This window comes from Gracilinanus agilis, chromosome 6 (genome assembly GCF_016433145.1).
Source record: "Gracilinanus agilis isolate LMUSP501 chromosome 6, AgileGrace, whole genome shotgun sequence".
Taxonomy (NCBI): domain Eukaryota; kingdom Metazoa; phylum Chordata; class Mammalia; order Didelphimorphia; family Didelphidae; genus Gracilinanus; species Gracilinanus agilis.
The window spans coordinates 286475032-286494517 of NC_058135.1; positions in this window are offsets into that span (position 1 = coordinate 286475032).

Genomic DNA, 19486 nt, shown 5'->3' on the forward strand with positions numbered 1-19486 from the left:
GAAGGCAGGGTGAAAAGGAGCTTGAAATTTCTGATCTGAGCTTGACTGTACAGTTGGTACGATAGAGGCAATGTCCTTGGCTTATCATAGTGGGATAAGAAGTCTGAGCTAGAGCTTCTTTCCTATCACAGTCTTTCTCTTATCACAATAGCAACCAGAGTCCTGAGCCCACCATTTTCTTGTCAGACTTTAATACCTGATTCTGTCATCTTCTCTTCAAGTGGGACCTGGCGTGTGATTCCCAGACACTGAAGTTCTTGTCTCAATTATTATTCTTAGTTAGGAATCTAGCTGCAAATATCATATGGGGCTGTCTCTCAGATAGATGAGTTTCACCTGGACACTGATGTTTCCCAAACCCAGGGAGCCTGGAGCAAATGGGTTTAAAGTTGGAAAGGGATACTATAAATCAGTGGTTCCCAAACTTTTTTGGCCTACCGCCCCCTTTCCAGAAAAAATATTACTTAGCGCCCCCTGGAAATTATGATACTATTTCTTGAACTCAGAATAGAATGTAATACAAAAAAAGTGTGGCCATCACTGTCCTCCTGGATCACTGCAGCACCCACCAGTGGGTGGTAGCACCTACTTTGGGAATCACTGCTATAGATCATATAGATCATTTAGATCAGCCTACTCATTTGACAAAGGAGAAAACCAAGGCCTAGGAAAATTAAGAGACTTGCCCAAGGTCACATAGCTTGAGTCAAAAGCAAAATTCAAACCAAAGTTTCTTTGATTGTAAATTCAGCATTAATTCTACACTATACCAACTGCCCACAATAATAGGGAGAAGTTTTAGGGCTACATTTAGATTGATGGGTGAAGGTGGGTTTTACACTTGGAAGGAATGCAATAAGATAGTGAGATTGGTGATGGGTTGAACATAGGACAAAGGTCAGTCAATGAATAATGAGTCAACAATCATTTCTTAAACACTTATGAATTGCCAGGAATTGTGTTAAGAGATAGGGATGAAAAGAAAAACAAAACAGTCCCTGACCTCAAGGACCTCACATTTAGTGGGGAAGACAGCATGCAAACAACTATTCATATCTAAGTAATATGCATGATAAACCGGAGGAAATCTCAGAAGGAAGGCAATAGCATTAAGGAGGATCAAGGAAGACTTCTTGCTGAATGTGGAGTTTTGCGGAAACTTAAAGAAACCGGGGAAGCTAGACAAAAGAGATGAGGGTGAATGCATTCCAGGAAGGAGAGATAGAAATGCAAATAACATACCATCAGGAATATTTATACCAAGAACATCAAGAAGGCCAGTATCTTTGGATCATGAGTACATGAAGAGAAATAAGAGTGAAAAGCATGGACAAATTGAGGAGGGGACATGTTATGAAGGGCTTGAAAAGGCAAACTAAGGACTGGGAAATTATTGGAGTTTTTTTTTTTTAATGGAGAAGTGACATGATCAGACATTTGCTTTAGGAAGAATCTAAATGATAGCTATTAAGATCATTGGCAGTTGATGGAAGTATGGGCTGTAGTGAGGAGACTTCAGCCAGTGAGACCAACCAGAAGGATATTGTCTGAGTATTTAGATGATGAGGATCTTTGTTCCCCTGGAAAAAGACTGCGATCATTCAAAGAACTTTGATTTCAAATAAACATTTATGAAGTGCTTAGTGTGTGAAATGCATAGTACTTGACACTGAGTAATAATGCCATCTGTGATTTTTCATTTGAGGGGCATCACCTCTTCTGTGACATAAACTTGTAAGGGTAGGGAGTGATTCAGTCAATCAAACAATCACCCTATCCCACTTAGAGATGCTATATGCACCAATGAGATGCAATTTCCCTGATGTCTTTATCAAATGAAAACTCCTCTGAAAAATGAATTGATCAAAGGTACAACCCGCTTGAGACAAAGTCCAGAATCAAATTGGAAGGAATGAAAGTCATTGGTTGAAATGAGATTATGCTCCAGAGGCAGCTAAGTGGCTACAATGGATAGAGTGCTAGGGCCTATTGTCCAGCAAACTAGAGTTCAAGTCCTGTCTCTGGTACTTATCAGATGTGTGATCTTGGATAAGCCCCTTAAGTTTTGTCTGCCTCTTTCCCCTTGATTGTAAAATAGAGAGAATAATCATGCCTAACCCACAGTGTTATATGGAGGAACCTAGGACAAATTAGATCCACTGAGGAAAGCAGCCATAAAAGAAAGGCTTGTAAGTTAGCCTGAGATTTCTGGCAAGGTCCAGATCTCACAGAGAGGTACTGCTACTCTCTGTCAAAGGACATGTACAAAGCTGATCTTTTACGGTGAGCTGCAAGTATCTTATCTGGAGAAATTTCAAGGCTCATTCTGGAGTGTTTTCATAAGCCTCTAAGAGATGTTTATGTTCTGTTCCTGGGAAAGTTTTAGACCTCTTGTGCCAACCCTCCATAAACAAAAAATCTTTATGTCATCTCGCAGGCAGATGTTTCACTAATGTACGTATATCTTGACATGGATATGGATCTATCGCCTAACAGAACTCTCTCATTATAAAAGTTGCCTCTTTGTCAACATAAACAGAGATCATGCATCACCCCATCTGGCCCTGTTTTGTTTATCTCTCTATACTCTCTTTCTATCTCTCTTTACTTTTTCTCTCAATGTTGGAACCATCACTTAACACATGGCACCTGACAGAGTTATTGTGAGGATCTAATGGAATCATATTTATATAGCTCTTATCTAACTGTGCTGTTCAGTCCTTTCTGTTGTGTCTGACTCTTCTGGACCCCTTTTGGGGTTTTTCTGGCAAAAAAGAAGAGTAATTTGCCATTTCCTTCTCTGCATATTTAACAAATGAGGAATCCGAGGCAAACAAGGTTAAGTGACTTGTCCAGGGTCACATAGCTAGTAAACATCTGAGGTCAGATTTGAATTCAGGAAGATGAGTCTTCCCAATTTTAGGCCCAGCACTCTATCCACTAATGCTAGCTGGATGAAGCAGGTGGTTTATCAATATTTGGTCCCTTCCCCTTTCTACCACTTACCCAGTCCCATCTACTAGTTCTTCAGAACCAGCCACCTGATATACTATGTATAGAACATAGAGCTTAAGTGCCACTCAGGACTTCTTGCTTGATACTTCATATACTGGGGTGTCTTGTACCTACAAGATGGATTAGCTGGTCATTCTTGGTTCCTAGCATAAGCTCTACAGCATGGCCTTCAAAATATAAAACCACTGTTAAAAAGGAAAGAGTCTTGAGGGACATCTGGGTTAAGATATTATAAATGACACTGTCTATGGGACCTTGATGCCAGTTAACTCCATGGAACTCAGTTTCCTCCTATGTAAAATGAGGCAGTTGGACTAGATGACCTCTAAAGTTCCTTCTGGATATAGAACTCTAACTCTATAAGCTCTACCTTAATATTTTTATTGAAGAACCTTTCACTTAGTAGGAGCTAAATAATCATTTTTTATTTCATTTGACAAAATTTGGTGGAATTGAAACATAAATTGAGCCCAGTCATTACAGGCATTTATACCTTGAGTCCTGGCATGGCACAGGCAAAAAGGATGAATGATCAAGTTCAGAGTCCAGAAGGTTGCCTGGGATGTGTTGGGTGGAGAGATGGCATTATCCCTCTGCCTTGAGGTCAAAGCCATCAGATTTCCCATGATTTAGGTTTAGAAGAAAAATGATGTTGCCTCTGAGTTACCTCATGTTGGTCGCCTCCAGCTGAGGCTGCCTTTGCCCAGTCATTCCCCATTTATTGCAGTTTTTGCTTCTTGCTTGTTTTTTTACATCAGAAAAAAGCTGTGTGACCCTCAGTAAGTCTTCTCTTTGAGGCTTCTTCAATATCTCCATTTTTTCTTTGGGAATCTACCTTTGTCTGAAATTAATCCTGTGCTGGGGTTTCCTTTCAGTCCTGGAATGGGCCCTGGCAGTAGCCATATTTAATGCGTGCTTAAGCCTGAGGGCATCTGTTTCTAGGAGTTCTGGCCTATAGCATCCAGAACTGGGGCAAACTTCAGCTGGTAATATCTGTTCCCTTCTTCACCTTCCTCATGACCTCTTGGTAAGTGCTCTGTGAGCTCTTGTTTGTTCTCTGGGTGGCCTGGAGATGGAAGGTGAAGAATCTCAAACTTCTTTTAATAGGGAAGCTCATTTCAGGATGTTGCAGGTCTCCTGAGAGGATGGGAATGTTTCTTGTCAGGGACTTGGGTGCCAAAAAGGAATTAAAACCCATACATGAACGAGAGAGACTTAAAGTCAGATATCTTCATCGGATTATCTCTTGGTGATAAAAAGTAAAAAAAAATGAAATGAAAGTTATTTGTGACAGACTTTCCCCCAATTACCAAGAAGAATCTCCCAAGATCCAAGAGATGAGATAAAAAAAATCATTAAGTTTTGAGGGGAAAAGTCTTCCTTGAAAAAGACAGACAAAGGCTTCCTGGTGAATACTTATTAAAAAAGAACAAAAGAAAATAAACTTGTCATGCTACTACAAAAAAGACATTGAGTGTGTGTGTGTGTGTGTGTGTGTGTGTGTGTGTGTGTGTGTGTGCGCGCACATTTGTGTGTAAAAGGATGAGCGGCTTGCTTGAGTAATTGCTCCCATCTCACCAAAAAGAAGTGATAAAATGTTGGGCCCTCATCCCTTAACAAGATGAGAAAGAGTCTTCATTTAACCAGATCAATCCAGGGATTCTGACCTAGTGTGAAAAGGTTTTGATCAATTTAACAGTCTCTGAGGAGCTTCTTGATGAAATAGAAAGAGACAGGGCACAGGAAGAGTGTTTAGACTGGCTGAGAAAACTAAGTCCCGACCTTGGGGGGCTCATCTATAAAATATCAAGCTAGTTCTGATTTGAGAGAGATTCATGATTCATTGAATGGCAAACAAAGAGAGAATATTCCAACTAAATCTCCAGTAAAGGAAGAGCACCTTGGCCTTGGCCTTGGTCTGGCCCTGATTCTTTCTCCCACCTGACCTCCTAAGCCTACTTCATGCCATTACCCTGAGGAGAATCTTTCTAACTTCAAAAATCTGGAGGACTTCTCATTTTCCCATCAGTATCCTCACAGTGTCCCTGGAGCAGCTACAGAGTATATGATAACCAGGAAGCCTATAGAGAGCATAATAACGCAAAGATTCCCATGGCCCTAAAAGCTGGGATAGGGCAACAAGTCCATGTTGTCCAGACAAAAATCAGGTTGAGTTATTGCAACCTCAAAAGACATTTAATGGTTCATTATGTTTTAATTAGGTGGCCTAGGAACATACTCAATGAACACATGGCATGAGTAAGACAAGACAAGGATTGATTCTATATGAATGAAAAAATATTTATTATTCATAACAGCAAGTCATAACTATTTTATTTCTTCTTTTTTCCAATTAAAATTACTTTACTATTTGAAGTCTTTAATTTTTTTATTTTAATATTCTCCCAATTGCATATACAAAATTTTTTGACATTTCATTTTTTTAAAAAATCTTGAGTCAAATTCTTTCCCTCTGTCCCCCTTCCCCCCCAATTAGATGGCAAAGAATCTGATATAGATTTTATATAGACAATAATGTAAAATGTGTTTCCATAGTAGTCATTTTGTGGAAGAGAACAGTATCAGAAAACTCCCCCCCAAATGAAGAAAGAAAGTCAAAAATAATATGTTTATGTCTGCATTCAGACTCCATCAGTTTTTTCTCTGGAGGTGGATAGCGTTTTTCATCATGAGTCCTTGGGGATTGTCTTGAATCATTTTGTTGCTGAGGACTGCTAAGTCATTCACAATTGGGGATCATACAATATTGCTGTTACTATGTACGACATTCTCCTGGTTCTCCCTCCTTCGTTTTGACTTTTTTATTTCTTCTTTTAACCAAGAAGTGAATACTTGTTTACCTTTCATAAAGATACTGGAAACATTGTTTTTGTTGTTTTATATCTTGTTATTGTATTGGAAAAAGATATATTGACTAATTATATTTTTAGTTTTGTTTTCTTTTCCATTTGTTATTTTTATATACTAAATGTTTATTTATGTCTAGAGTTATTGTAACATAGTCTATAATGTATCTTTTAAATTTTAATTGAATACACTTAAGATAACTGATATGAAAAACAATGTATCTAAGAAACAGATCAAGAAAAGATGAGTTAAGAATCTCTAGAATCAAATAGTAAATGTTGGAGGGGATGTGGGAAAACTGGAGCACTACTACACTGTTGGTAGAGTTGCGATCAGATCCAGTCATTCTGGAGAGCAATTTGGAGCTATGCTCAAAGGATTCTAAAACTGCATATACTTTTATTGATCGATACTATTACTAGGTCTGTATTACAAAGAGATCCAAAAAATGGAAGAAGGACCTGTACGTAAAGAAATATTTATTGCAGTTCTTTTTGTGGTAGCAAATATTGGAAATTAGGAAGTTGTTCATCATTTGGGGAATGGTTAAACAAGTAGTGGTATATGATTTGATGGAAGACTATTGAGCCATAAGAAATGACAAACAGGATGATTTCTGAAAAATCAGGAAAAACATGAACTGATACAAAGTGAATTGAGCAGAACCAAAAGAACATTTGTACACATTGAGAAGAATCTTTTTTGATGAACAACTCTGAATAATCTAGTTCTCAGCAATGCAGTGCTCTAAGACATTCCCAGAGGCTCATGACGAAAAAATGCCACTTGCCTTCCAAGAAGGAACTGACGGAGTCTGTATATAGAATCCCTATAAACAATGATGTGAAAAAATCTGCTAGATTTATTAGAATCACATAGCAAAGTGAAAAGAGAAATAATTCACTGATCTAAAGCAATCCCACCAGGAAAAAGTCCCAGAAATGTTATAGCCAAAATACAGTGTCCATGTCAAAGGAAAATAAATACTATAAGCATACATAAAAGATAATAGAAGTACCAAAAAATCACTGAAGAACTGGGAGTTTCTACTATAAATGGAGAGTTTGGAAAATACCAATCCTCAAGGTAAAAGACTGGAGTTAGAAAGAAGAATGATTTACCCTGAGTATAATCCTGTTGGAGAAGAAAAATGGATATTTAATAAGATAGAAGACTTTGATGCAATTATGATGGAAAGGCTAAAGCTGAGGCTCTATAGCCACATCTATCTATTCATCTCTCTGCTGACTATCCCCTTTAGAATGTTAGTTCCTTGAGGGTGTGCATTGCTTTGTTTTTTTTTCTTTTCCCCCTATATTTCCATCATTAGTACAATGCCAGGTACATAGTAAGTATGTGATAAATGCTTATTGATTTGTTGAAGATAAAGGTTAAAAGAATTGCATCATAGAAAGACCTCTTCACTATCTTTCACTCTGTCTTCTCTAGTCTCTTTTCAGTGATGATGGGAAAACAATTTCTTCAATATTTCTTAAGCTCTCATACTTAATAGTTTCTCTCTAGATAGTTCACTCCTCATCAAGTTGCCTTTATAACGCTTCTTCATAAAATAACAATTGAGCCAATTTCCACATGAAAGTACTTTCTTCTCATCTTATCTCTCTTCTCCATAGTTTATTTCACAAATCTTCATAGGACAAAATTAAACTCATACTCTCTCTGATTCCTTAAGGAGAAGCATCTCATAGGAAGACAAGTGTGACTTAATACTTGCTCTTTTATAAAAGAGACAGGTACTGTTTCTACAGTCTCTGTAGAAGAGGCTTCTGAAATGGCCTCCTATAAGCCTTTTGCAGTTTATCCATAGAAATTCCTGGAGGACTTCCTCTCTGGCAAAACCGTAGGATAATATTCCATGCATACTCCATCCATGTAGCTTCAGGCTACACATAGGATTTCTCTCACTTAAAATTACATAAAATTTCTAGTGATACTCTTTAATCTTTGCCCAACATACTTGGTCACTCTCTGGGGACTTCCCAAATATATAGAGAACTGAGTCAAATTGATATGAATGCAAGTTATTTCCTGATTGATAAATGGTCAAAGGTAATAATAGGAAATTTTAAAGAAATCAAAGAAATTAAATTTTTTTAGAAATCAAAATTTAAAGAAATAAAAACTTCCTATTAGAACCTTTGACCATTTATCAATTAGGGAGTGACTTGCATTCATATCAATTTGATTCAGTTCTCTATATATTTGAGAAATCAGACCTTTTTCTGAAATACTTGTAAATCTCCCCCTCCCTAGTTGTCTGTTTTCCTTCTAATCTTCATTGCATTTGTTTCCTATATGCAAACACAATCTTTTTAATTCAATGTAATCAAAATTATGAATTTTATATCTCCTAATTTATCTCCTACTTTATATATCTCCTAAAATAGCTCCTATTTTATATCTCCTAATGCTCTTCCTCTTTAAATAATCATTAATTTGACACATGTAAAACCAAGTGGAATTGCACATAGCCTATGGGAGAGGTTGGGAGGAGGGGAGGGAAAGAACATGAATTGTGTAACCATGGAAAAATTTTCTTAATTAATCAATAAAAAATAATCATTGATTCTTCCCTTTGTAAGGGTGAAAAGGGGGTTTTATGGGTTCAATACATTAAAAGGTGGTCGCCAGAGGATTGAACTATTATCAATCCTCAATTAAGAATAATCTCAAGTCAAAATTGACTTTTATGGAAGTTTACTTATTTACAATTAGGAAGGTTGAAGGTAGGGAAATTGAGAGAGAGAAACTCTGGCCCGGACCAGAGGCCCAGACCAGGTAAGAATTTAGAGGCCCAGCAGTTGGGGCACAAAGGTCAATTAAACAAGGCTTCTAGCCACAAGGCCTTTTACAATTAGGGAGGCAAAAGAGGCCTCCATGAGGGTAGAGCCTCCAGAAACACCAAGGGAAGAGAAAGAGAGTCAACCTAACTTACCCACGTGGAACAGTCTAGGTCATGAACCAGTAAAGCTCCTTCAGGTCCCCTTCACCAAACCAGCCCTAGCCTCACTCCCTCTTCCCTCCTTGGAAGGGCCACATATATATCACTTCCAGTGCCTTCCCTTAGCCTTCATGTCCAATCACAATAGACACTTTCTCATAGAAAGCGTAGGGGGTGGTCCATTGATTCTGATTGTTACTCACTAGCGCACGTGGGTTAGGACCTCCCAGAGTTGGAAGTTGTTCTTACCTTTGTGTAGACTTAATTTATCACACCTTATACATATGCTTTATAGGTAAACTATTCCATGCTCCCCCAATTTGTTTATGGTATCTCCCTTCATATCTATATCATGTAATGTGTTGACTGGGAGAAACGACTTTTAACATTCGTTTAAACATTTTTTGAGCTCCAAATTCTCTTCCTTCATCTGAGTAGTGTAAAGCTTAAATTTAGTGGTTGGACTTAAATTATGTGAAATAATATGGTCACCAGAGTTATTATATCTCAAGTCAGAAATTTATTTACAAAATAGAGTGGAAACAATAAAATAGGAAAATGTGAGAGAGTCTAGAGAAAATACTTATACTAGTCCTCAGCCAAGAGGGCCAATAGTGATTAACTATGAGGCCTCCTCCAAGATGGAAGCTAGTCTCTTAGGAAACTAGGAAAGTAGTCAGCCCATTTTCACTCACCCAACGAAGTAGTCCAGGAGTCAGAATCCAAGTCGATGCCATGATCCAAGCCAGTGGATCCAGTGAAGTTCCCTCAAAGACTATCTTCAGGAGACACTCTCCACTAGGCTCAACTTCACCAGACTGACTGCTTAGGGATTTTGTGGATTTTGGATTCCATATTAGAGTTATTACCCAGTTAGCACCTGGGTTGCACCTACATAAGGTTAAGTATGGGTGTGGGTGACACACATAGATTATCACATCTCCCTCACTTCATCTGTGGATTTTATCTTGCTGTGTATTCCTGATTTCCAGTGACCAGCTGTGACATCCTGAGAGCAGCCAAGGACATCTTCATGAGATCCCTTACCCTGTCAAACCAGACTGCCTTGCCTTAGGCAATCTGCTCATAGATTTAGTTTAGTGTAGTCTGTGTCCATCCCTCCATTCCCTGGTAGTTCTCACTAGACTTTAGTGGCAGTTTTCCTACTTCCCTTCATTACCCATCCCAATTAGATCATCAAATATTTCAGTTACTATACTCCTTCCTTGTCTATCCTTTCCTTGATACCTTTATTGACAATTTGGACCCACTGTGAATTAAAGCTGATTTCCCTGGTTTTATTCATCTATCTCTCATCCAGCTATTCCCTAGATTAGTGTGTGTTACCTGTTTGTATTCCCTTTAATCAGTTAACTCTCCACTTTAACCCACTTTAGTGAGGGACTATTTGACACCCACCCCCCCCCCATAAAATCTTGCATCACTTTCATTTCTCTTTCCCACTTTTCCTCTGCCTCTCTTAATTGGTTTTTGAAGTCCTTTTGGAGTTCTTCCAGAATTTGTTTCCAATTCATATTTTTCTTTTGGACTTTGGATGTGTTTCCTTTGCTTTCACTAATAGTTTTTTTGTGGAAAGGGGCAGATAAAAAAGGAAATAAGATGTAAATATGTTCTAAGTGGCACGAAGATGGGCTTCTTTCCTATTAACTCTTTACAAAGCTGAATAATTTCCTGATGGAATTAGAAGGGTACCTGGCCATTGGTGAGATAAAGATGGTCCTCCCTTTTGTGGCCTTGAAAACACTAAGCTGGCCATCTCTCCACACATTCAAGGCCAAAAAAATAGTTTTTCTTAGAGTGATACCACAACCACTGGGCAGCTTGGGGTAGGAGAGAAAATTTCTCTCCACCTCCACTCTCTCTGCCTCTACCCTCCTCAGCCATGGTGGCTTATAGCAGAAATACTTGTCTAGTAAGATGATAACACATCTCAAAGAGAAAAATACTCACACAACTTTGGCCTAGGAAGCATCATCAAAAATATCCTCAGCAATAAAGTAAAATACTGCAACTGGGAAGGTTAAAGGAGGCCAGGAAAGGAGTGGAATGATACTAGAGGCTCCTGTAGAATAAGAGGTGTGGAGTATATGTCCTAGATGTGTGGGTATGGTGGAAAAAGTTTCTGTCTGTGGGGCTATGGATAGGCAATCCACTTGTATGTACTGTGGGACATTCAGTTTTTCTGGGTCTGTGTTCATAGGACAGAGGACTTGAGTTGGAAAAGACCCCATAGGTTGTCTAGTACAACCTCTTCATTTTATAGGCAAGGAAAGTTATGCTAAGCCCAGAATAACTTGTCCAAAGACACACAGTGGAAGATAACACATAACAAACTTCATGTGGCTCCTTTTGCCATGACACACTGCTTCCTGGACTAGGTCAAGTTCTTTTATTTCTGTTCCCAACAGCTTAGGTCGACCTAGAGAATGTTATCTTCCAGGATCAGTGTACTGAATCTTCTAAACCAAGATTCCAGGCTTCTGATAGTGACCCTTGGGGATTTCCAATGGCCTCTTTCCAATTAGATATCTCTAAGACAAGAACAGAGAGCAATAAAACAGGCCTCTGAAAAAGTAACAGATGACATTACTCCCATGAGAACCCATGGCATGATCAGATAAATCTACTTTAGGTGACTGGAAGTCACATAACACTTTGTACTGGAAGAGAAGGAAAGAAATACAATGGAGCATGGTGGTGAGAGCTGAGAATGACTCTGAGAGAGACTGTCCACATACTTCAACCAAGAGAGGGTAGGAACCATCCTAACTGAATGTCCTGACCATCCCTGTCCTCTCCCAACATGAGAGGCTGAGGCTGGGAATCTCCTAAAGTGACAACAGTGGTTTAGTGTCATAGATCTAGTGTCAATATAATGATCCATGTGTGACAACTTGACATTCAGGGCAACAGTTGATATTTCTAAGAGATTATTGTTAATGTTCAATAATCTTAGGTTCCCAGAAAGATCAGAGCCCAGCCAAGGCCACAAGGGTCAGGTGAAACCCAGTAGAAACTTGGCAACAGCCTTGGCAAAGATGGGTCCTGGTTTAAACCGTACATGGTCCTACATGATGGATAGTGCTCCCTTCAGTTGTCTATGGCCTTTCATTGGACTCATTTGAGCTTAGAGGCTTCTTTCCATCTATACCTGATCTCTAAAGTGACCCTCTAGAGGGCACCAGCTTTGAGATATTAAGTCACACAAAGGAAAGGGAAATGTTTGGGTCAAAATATAAACACTTTCCTGTCTCTTCTGGGATGACAACAAGAATATGACTGTTTTCCTCAGTGAAATATAATAACGATTAATCAGTATGAGACAGAGGTTAACAAAGAACTTCAGATTTAAGAGGATTAGAAATTGACTAGTTCAAACACACAGGAATGTGCTTGTAAAATATTGACTTTTGTAATTCAGTATCTGCTTCATTACTTGAGTAGATTAACTCAAGGTTTTAAGGAAAACTAGGGTTCACCAGATACTATAGAACTGAGGTAAGACTTGAATTCAAATGCCACCTCAGACATTTATATCTGTGGGATCCTTGGCAAGTCACTTCTCTTTTGCGTGCCTCACTTTCCCCAATTATGAAAAGAGCGTAATTGCACTTACCTGTGAAGTAAGCACTATAGATATTATTGTCCTCATTTTAGAGATGAGGAAACTCAGGCTGAAAGCAGTGGATTGATAACAGCAATAGAGAAGACAATTGTCTTCCAGAATCATGTCCCAAGGACAGAATAAAGAATTTCCCAAGACTTATCAAGACACTGTCTTATGGCCAGATCTATGTGACCATGAATGGTACTAAAATGGCTACAAAGAATACAAAGTCTTGGAAAGAGAAAGGAAGAATATAAGCAGACAGCTTTGTTTTCCTCATGAGTACCAATTGAAGATATAATGCCCCTTCAAAGAACTTTCCATATGACAGGGAAAGGTCACCAGATGAATGCCCACCTCAGGATCCCAAAGTAATCTGTCGGTCAACATGCATATATGTGTGGCTCACAAGTCCCCATGGATGGATTTTTATCAATCAGATCTTCACAATTAGCTCCAAGAAAAAATAATGACTTAAATAGCATAGCAAGAGTTTAACAGAATATTTTTCCCTCCATTTCCCAATGAACTCAGAACATACCTTCTTGCAATCATCAGCACCATCAATGATAAAAAGAAAAAAAAACTATAGAAATCTTGCAAGAGGGTGTACACACAAGAAAGGGCAAGTCACATATTAGAAGCTTCAGGCATCCTGGTGCCCTTTTGGAGAAATCTCACATTGTTCTCCCCTGTACAGGATGTATCAGGAAGGTATGTCACTCTACTAGACTTTCTGAAGGGTCCATTGCTATGCTAGGTTGGTCACAGTCAAACATTCTTTATTTATTTATTTTAGAAAAATTTTCCATGGTTCCATGATTCATGTTTTTACTTTCCCATTCACCCCCATTCACCCTGCCCCTCCATAGCTGACACGCATTTCCACTGGTTTTAACATGTATCATCAATCAAGACTTATTTCCATATTATTGATGCATTGGTGTGATCGTTTTGAGTCTAAATCCCCAATCATGTCTGCACCAACCCATGTGTTTAAGCAGTTTTTTTTCTTCTGTGTTTTCACTCCTGTAGTTCTTCCTCTGAATGTGGGTAGCGTTCTTTCCCATAAATCCCTCAGAATTGTCCTGGGTCATTGCATTGCTGCTAGTACAGAAGTTCATTATATTCAATTTTACCACAGTGTATCAGTCTCTGTGTACAATGTTCTTCTGGCTCTGCTTCTTTCACTCTGCATCAATTCCTGGAGGTCTTTCCAGTTCACATGGAATTCCTCCAGTTTATTATTCCTTTGAGCACAATAGTATTCCATCACCAGCATATACCACAATTTGTTCAGCAGTTCCCCAATTGAAGGGCATCCCCTCATTTTCCAGTTTTTTGCCACTACAAAAAGCGCGGCTATAAATATTTTTGTACAAGTCTTTTTATCTATGATCTCTTTGGGGTACAAACCCAGCAATGGTATGGCTGGATCAAAGGGCAGGCAGTCTTTTAGAGCTCTTTGGGCATAGTTCCAAATTGCCATCCAGAATGGTTGGATCAGTTCACAACTCCACTAGCAATGAATTAATGTCCCAATTTTGCCACATCCCCTCCAACATTCATTACTCTCCCCTTCTTTCATTTTAGCCAATCTGCCACATGTGAGGTGTTGTGAGGAAGATTATTATTTAGTTATTAGCTTAGTATTAGTATTAGACCTAACAGGAAGGGTTGGAGAATTCCACATGGAATGGGGAAGCAGGAAGTGGCTTGCACTCTCTGAGAGTGCCAACCATGGTGGTTGGGACAAGCAGTAACTGATTCCCTGGGAGACCTCAGAACTAGTGGAGTTACACCCTGATTCCCTGGGATCCTGGAGTGTGGTGAAGGTTGGAAGCAGAGGACATCTATCTTGCATGACAGCACTGAGTAGGGAGTGATCTGCAATCTGGTGGACAGCTTGCAGACTTCCTCTCCCTATTGGGCTACTTTGGACCATCAGTTCTGGAGGAGTTGGTTCCTGGCATCCTGAAAACATCTCTGGACTCTACTGTGAGGATTCTCACTCCAGTACTGTTATTCTCTGGGCCCTGCCTGGCTTAGGTCTTAGATTAGTGCAGATAAGTCCCTCCCTTGACCCTGTGGTTTGCCCTTAGCTCGTAAGTGTGGAATCCCTTATTCCCATCCTTTAGTATTGTTTCCCTCAATTAAACTGTTATAAACCTTTGCCTTTTGCCTGCTGGTTCCATAGGCCCTTGCCTAGGTGGGCTGAGTGACTATTGGGGCCTAACTGCCATTTTCTGTTAACAGTTACCTCCTAATAGTTAAACCTGGTCTCCCTACCTTATTTGGTCCTGTCATCTGTCATTCCTGTCACCCTCACACCCCATTTTGAACCCACAGATAATATTTAGTTAACTTCCCTGGTAATTCACCTTTATAGAGGTGATACCTCAGAGTTGTTTTGATTTGCATTTCTCTAATTATTAATGATTTAGAACACTTTCTCATGTGCTTATTGATATTTTTGATTTCTTTATCTGAAAATTACCTATTCGTGTCCCTTGCCCATTTATCAATGGGAAATGGCTTGATTTTTTTATACAATTGATTTAGCTCCTTGTATATTTGAGTAATTAGACCTCTGTCAGAGTTTTTTGTTATAAAGATTTTTTCCCAGTTTGATGTTTCCCTTCTGATTTTGGTTACAATGTTTTCATTTGTACAAAACTTTTAAATTTAATAAAATCAAAATTATTTATTTTACATTTTGCAATTTTTTTTAATTCTTGCTTGGTTTTAAAATTTTCCCTTTCCCATGGATCTGACAAGTATATTATTCTGTGTTCACTTAATTTATTTATAGTTTCCTTCTTTATATTCAAGCCATTCACCCATTCTGAATTTATCTTGGGTGCGAGATGTTGATCTAAACCTAATTTCTCCCATATTGTTTTCCAATTTCCCAACAGTTTTTGTCAAATAGTAGATTTTTTGTCCCAGAAGTTGGGCTCTTTGGGTTTATCATACACTGTCTTGCTGACGTCACTTACCCCAAGTCTATTCCACTGATCCTTCCTTCTGTCTCTTAGCCAGTACCATATCGTTTTGATGACCACTGCTTTATAGTATAGTTTAATATCTGGTACTACCAGGCCACCTTCTTTCATGGTTTTTTCATTATTTCCCTTGATATTCTTGATCTTTTGTTCTTCCAAATGAACTTTGTTATAGTTTTTTTCTAATTCAGGAAAAAAATTTTTTGGTAGTTTGATAGGTATGGCACTAAATAGGTAAATTAATTTGGGTAGAATGGTCATTTTTATTATGTTAGCTCATCCTACCCATGAGCACTCAATGTTTTTCCAATTGTTTAGATCTAGTTTTAATTGTTTAGAAAATGTTTTGTAGTTGTATTCATATAATCCCTGTGTTTGTTTTGGTAGATAGATTCCTAAGTATTTTATATTGTCTAGGGTGATTTTAAATGATGTTTCTCTTTCTACCTCTTGCTGCTGTGATGTGTTGGAAATATATAGAAATGCTGATGATTTATGTGCATTTATTTTGTATCCTGCAACTTTGCTAAAGTTGTTGATTATTTTTACTAGCTTTTTAGTTGATTCTCTAGGATTTTTTAAGTAGACCATCATATCATCTGCAAAGAGTGGTAGCTTAGTATCCTCATTGCCTATTTTAATACCTTCAATTTCTTTTTCTTCTCTAATTGTTACTGCTAGTGTTTCGAGTATAATGTTAAATAATAGAGGTGATAATGGGCATCCCTGTTTCATGCCTGATCTTATTGGGAAGGCTTCTAATTTATCCCCATTGCATATGATGCTTGTTGATGGTTTTAGATATATGCTGTTTATTATTTTTAGGAAAGGTCCTTCTATTCCTATACTTTCCAGTATTTTCAATAGGAATGGATGTTGTATTTTGTCAAAGGCTTTTTCAGCATCTTTTGAGATAATCATGTGATTTTTGTTTGTTAGCTTGTTGATACAGTCAATTATGTGGATGGTTTTCCTAAAGTTGAATCATCCTTGCATTCTTGGTATAAATCCCACTTGATCATGATGGATAACCCTCTTGATCACTTGCTGGACTCTTTTTGCTAGTATTCCATTTAAGATTTTTGAATCTATGTTCATTAGGGAGATTGGTCTGTAGTTTGCTTTCTCTGTTTTTGATCTACCTGGCTTTGGAACCAGTACTATACTTTTGTGTCATAAAAGGAATTCAGTAGAACTTCTTTGCTTATTATATCAAATAATTTGTATAGTATTGGGATTAGTTGTTCTTTGAATGTTTGATAGAATTCACTTGTGTATCTACCAGGCACTGGCAATTTTCAAATTTCAAACTTTCAACTTCTAGTGTCACTGAAATCCTAGGCAAGATCAGAAAGATCCAGAGCCCTTATCCCAAGACATGGAAAAGTCTTTCCAGGTCTACTCTATTGGAGTCTGGGCTCTGAGGTTGCCCATCCCCTGATGGCCAGTTCTTGGTGCCAAGCACTATCTTCTCAACTGTCTCTATTGAAGGTTGGGGACAGGAAACAATATTCTCAAACAATTCCCCCTTTCAGGTTGTATAGAGCACACCTCTCTGAGAGCCATAAAGTTGCGTGGCATACAAATTGCCATTGGAAGAGTCACAAGGATGGAGCAGATTCCTGAACTCACTGTTAGAATGACCATCTCAGAGAAGCACCAACTGGCTTTTTATCTAGGCCGCAAGAGGTGGGATTGCTCTTCCCAGGCAGTCATTCAACATTTCTTGGGCCCCATCTATTATTTTCCTCTGTCTATTTTCTTCAACTTGATCTAATAGTGGCCTACATGCTTTGATGTTATCAAGTTGTTTGGGACCCTCCCTCAATCCAGAGTTATTAGGTTGTTTAGGAAACTCCCCAATTTGATCAAAAACTTCCCTTTACACACATGTTTTACAAAGACAAGAAATGCAGAAGAGTCAGTTAGTTCAGGAGAGCCACAGCAGAAACCACTGGTTCCAAAGGCACTTCAGAGACAGAAAGACTCACATTCAGGGAAGGCTGAAGGAAAGGATGGCCCTTTCCACAATGGCCCTTCCTGATGCCTGTCTATTCAGACATCTAAACAGGACAAAAATAATATGATGAAGAAAAACAGTTCAGAAAAATTGACTAAAGATTATATCTGATACCTTAAGCAACATTCTAATCCCATAGTTCCCCCTGTTCCCAAGGTCACTAGAGAAAGCATAGAATTGGAATGAAGATCTTGGGGATCAAGGTTGGACTTTAGAATTAATCTTATTGGGCTGCCTTTTATTATTATTGTTATTTATATTATTGTCATCATTTGAAGAAATTTTGACCTAGTCCTACTTGTTTCATTGTGCATTGGTTAACAAAGTTTCCCAATTTCCTGAATTCCTCTTATTTTCTTATTTCTTACATTGTCCACATCCTCTGCGTAGGCCAACTCTTCCATAGAGACATGGCTGTGGAGGCTTGATGGGAGCCAAGTGTTTGTCCACAGGGACTGTTGCATTTCCCTAAGCTGCCTTTTGATCTAAGAGGAACTTCCTTCTGGGAAAGGTCAGTCAGAGAAGGCAGGTAGTGAAGTCAAATGGAGAGATGGTGATGTGACCATAACCTATCCCATGATCCTGCCAAGCCAAGCAGAGCATGTAAGGTGAATGTCTAGCCCTGCTGCTGAGGGAAGAGATCAAGGGAAAAGAGTGGGCCAGGATCGGAAGTGAGATGTTACCCAAATCAAAATAAGAAAGACACGAATTGGCATGGACAAGCACACTGGGATTAGAGGAAAATAATAATAACTAGCACTCATATCGTGCTTTAAGTTTTACAAAGCACTTTCCAAATAGGATCTCAATTGAGCTTCACAACAACCCTGAAAGGAAGGTATTATTATTGTCCACATTTTGGACACCAGGAAAATGAGGCAGAGAGAGGTTGCATGAGCTGCTCAAGGTCACATGGATAAGAAGTAAATAAAACTAGATTAGGACTCAGGTTTCCCTGACTACAGGTTCATTGACCTAATTAGCTTCCTAACAAAGAAATTCACAAAGAGATAGAGACAGAAACTGAGACAGAACTGGGGTACATTCCACACAAAGGGAGAGAGACGTAGCTGAAAGAAAGGAGACCAAGAAAGAGAGGCATGACAGATAAGAGGAAAACCAGAACTGAGCTATGTCAGGAAAGCCTTGGTGGGAGGGAGTATCCAGGAGGAGGGAGTGTTCAACATTCTTCAGAAAGGTCAAGGAGGATGAGGACTGAGAAGATCCATGAAAGATCATGAATAATCTCTTGGAGAGAGCTTGGTCTTGCTTTTGACCATCACCAAAACCTGATGAGATAAATGCAAAAGGTGTTAGCATTTCCATTTTAGAAATGAAGAAACTGAGTCTCAGAATGTTTAGCTGGCTTGCTGATGGTAATGCTCAGGGGGGAACTCAAACACAGTCTATCCTGACCTCCTGCCTAGCCCTCTTCCCACCATATTGCCCATCACTGGCCCAGGATCTGAATCACCACAAACCAGCCAGGGCTTCTCGTAGCTCATACCTTCTTATTCTCAACTAATTCAGCCATGTCCTCACTACTCTCTTTCCAATCTGAAGTTGATTTTTAACCAAACTGTTCATGCATCATTGTCATTATTAACCTAAAAAACTGCTGATTTTATTCAGTCTATGATTTAAATGAAAATGTTTCATTTTTTCTGGAAATGCCTGCAGCTCCTTTTATAGGTCTCCCTCTCATGACCTTGGACTTCATGAGTAGGTTGGGGCTCTGCTAGAGATCCTTTGGATGCAGGTCCCCTCATAGAATGGATATTTAAGAGACTGTGGTCTGTGCTGAAATATCCTTCAAGCCTAAATACTAATCTTGGGTTGGGTTTTCTTCATGAATGGTCTGAAACTTTTGAGAATCATCAACTGCACAAACATCAACAACACAGCCTGCCTATACTGCTCAATCAATGGGAGAAGAAAGGTCCTGAAGAAGGAGGAGTCTATATTAGTTTAAAAAAATACATCTTAGG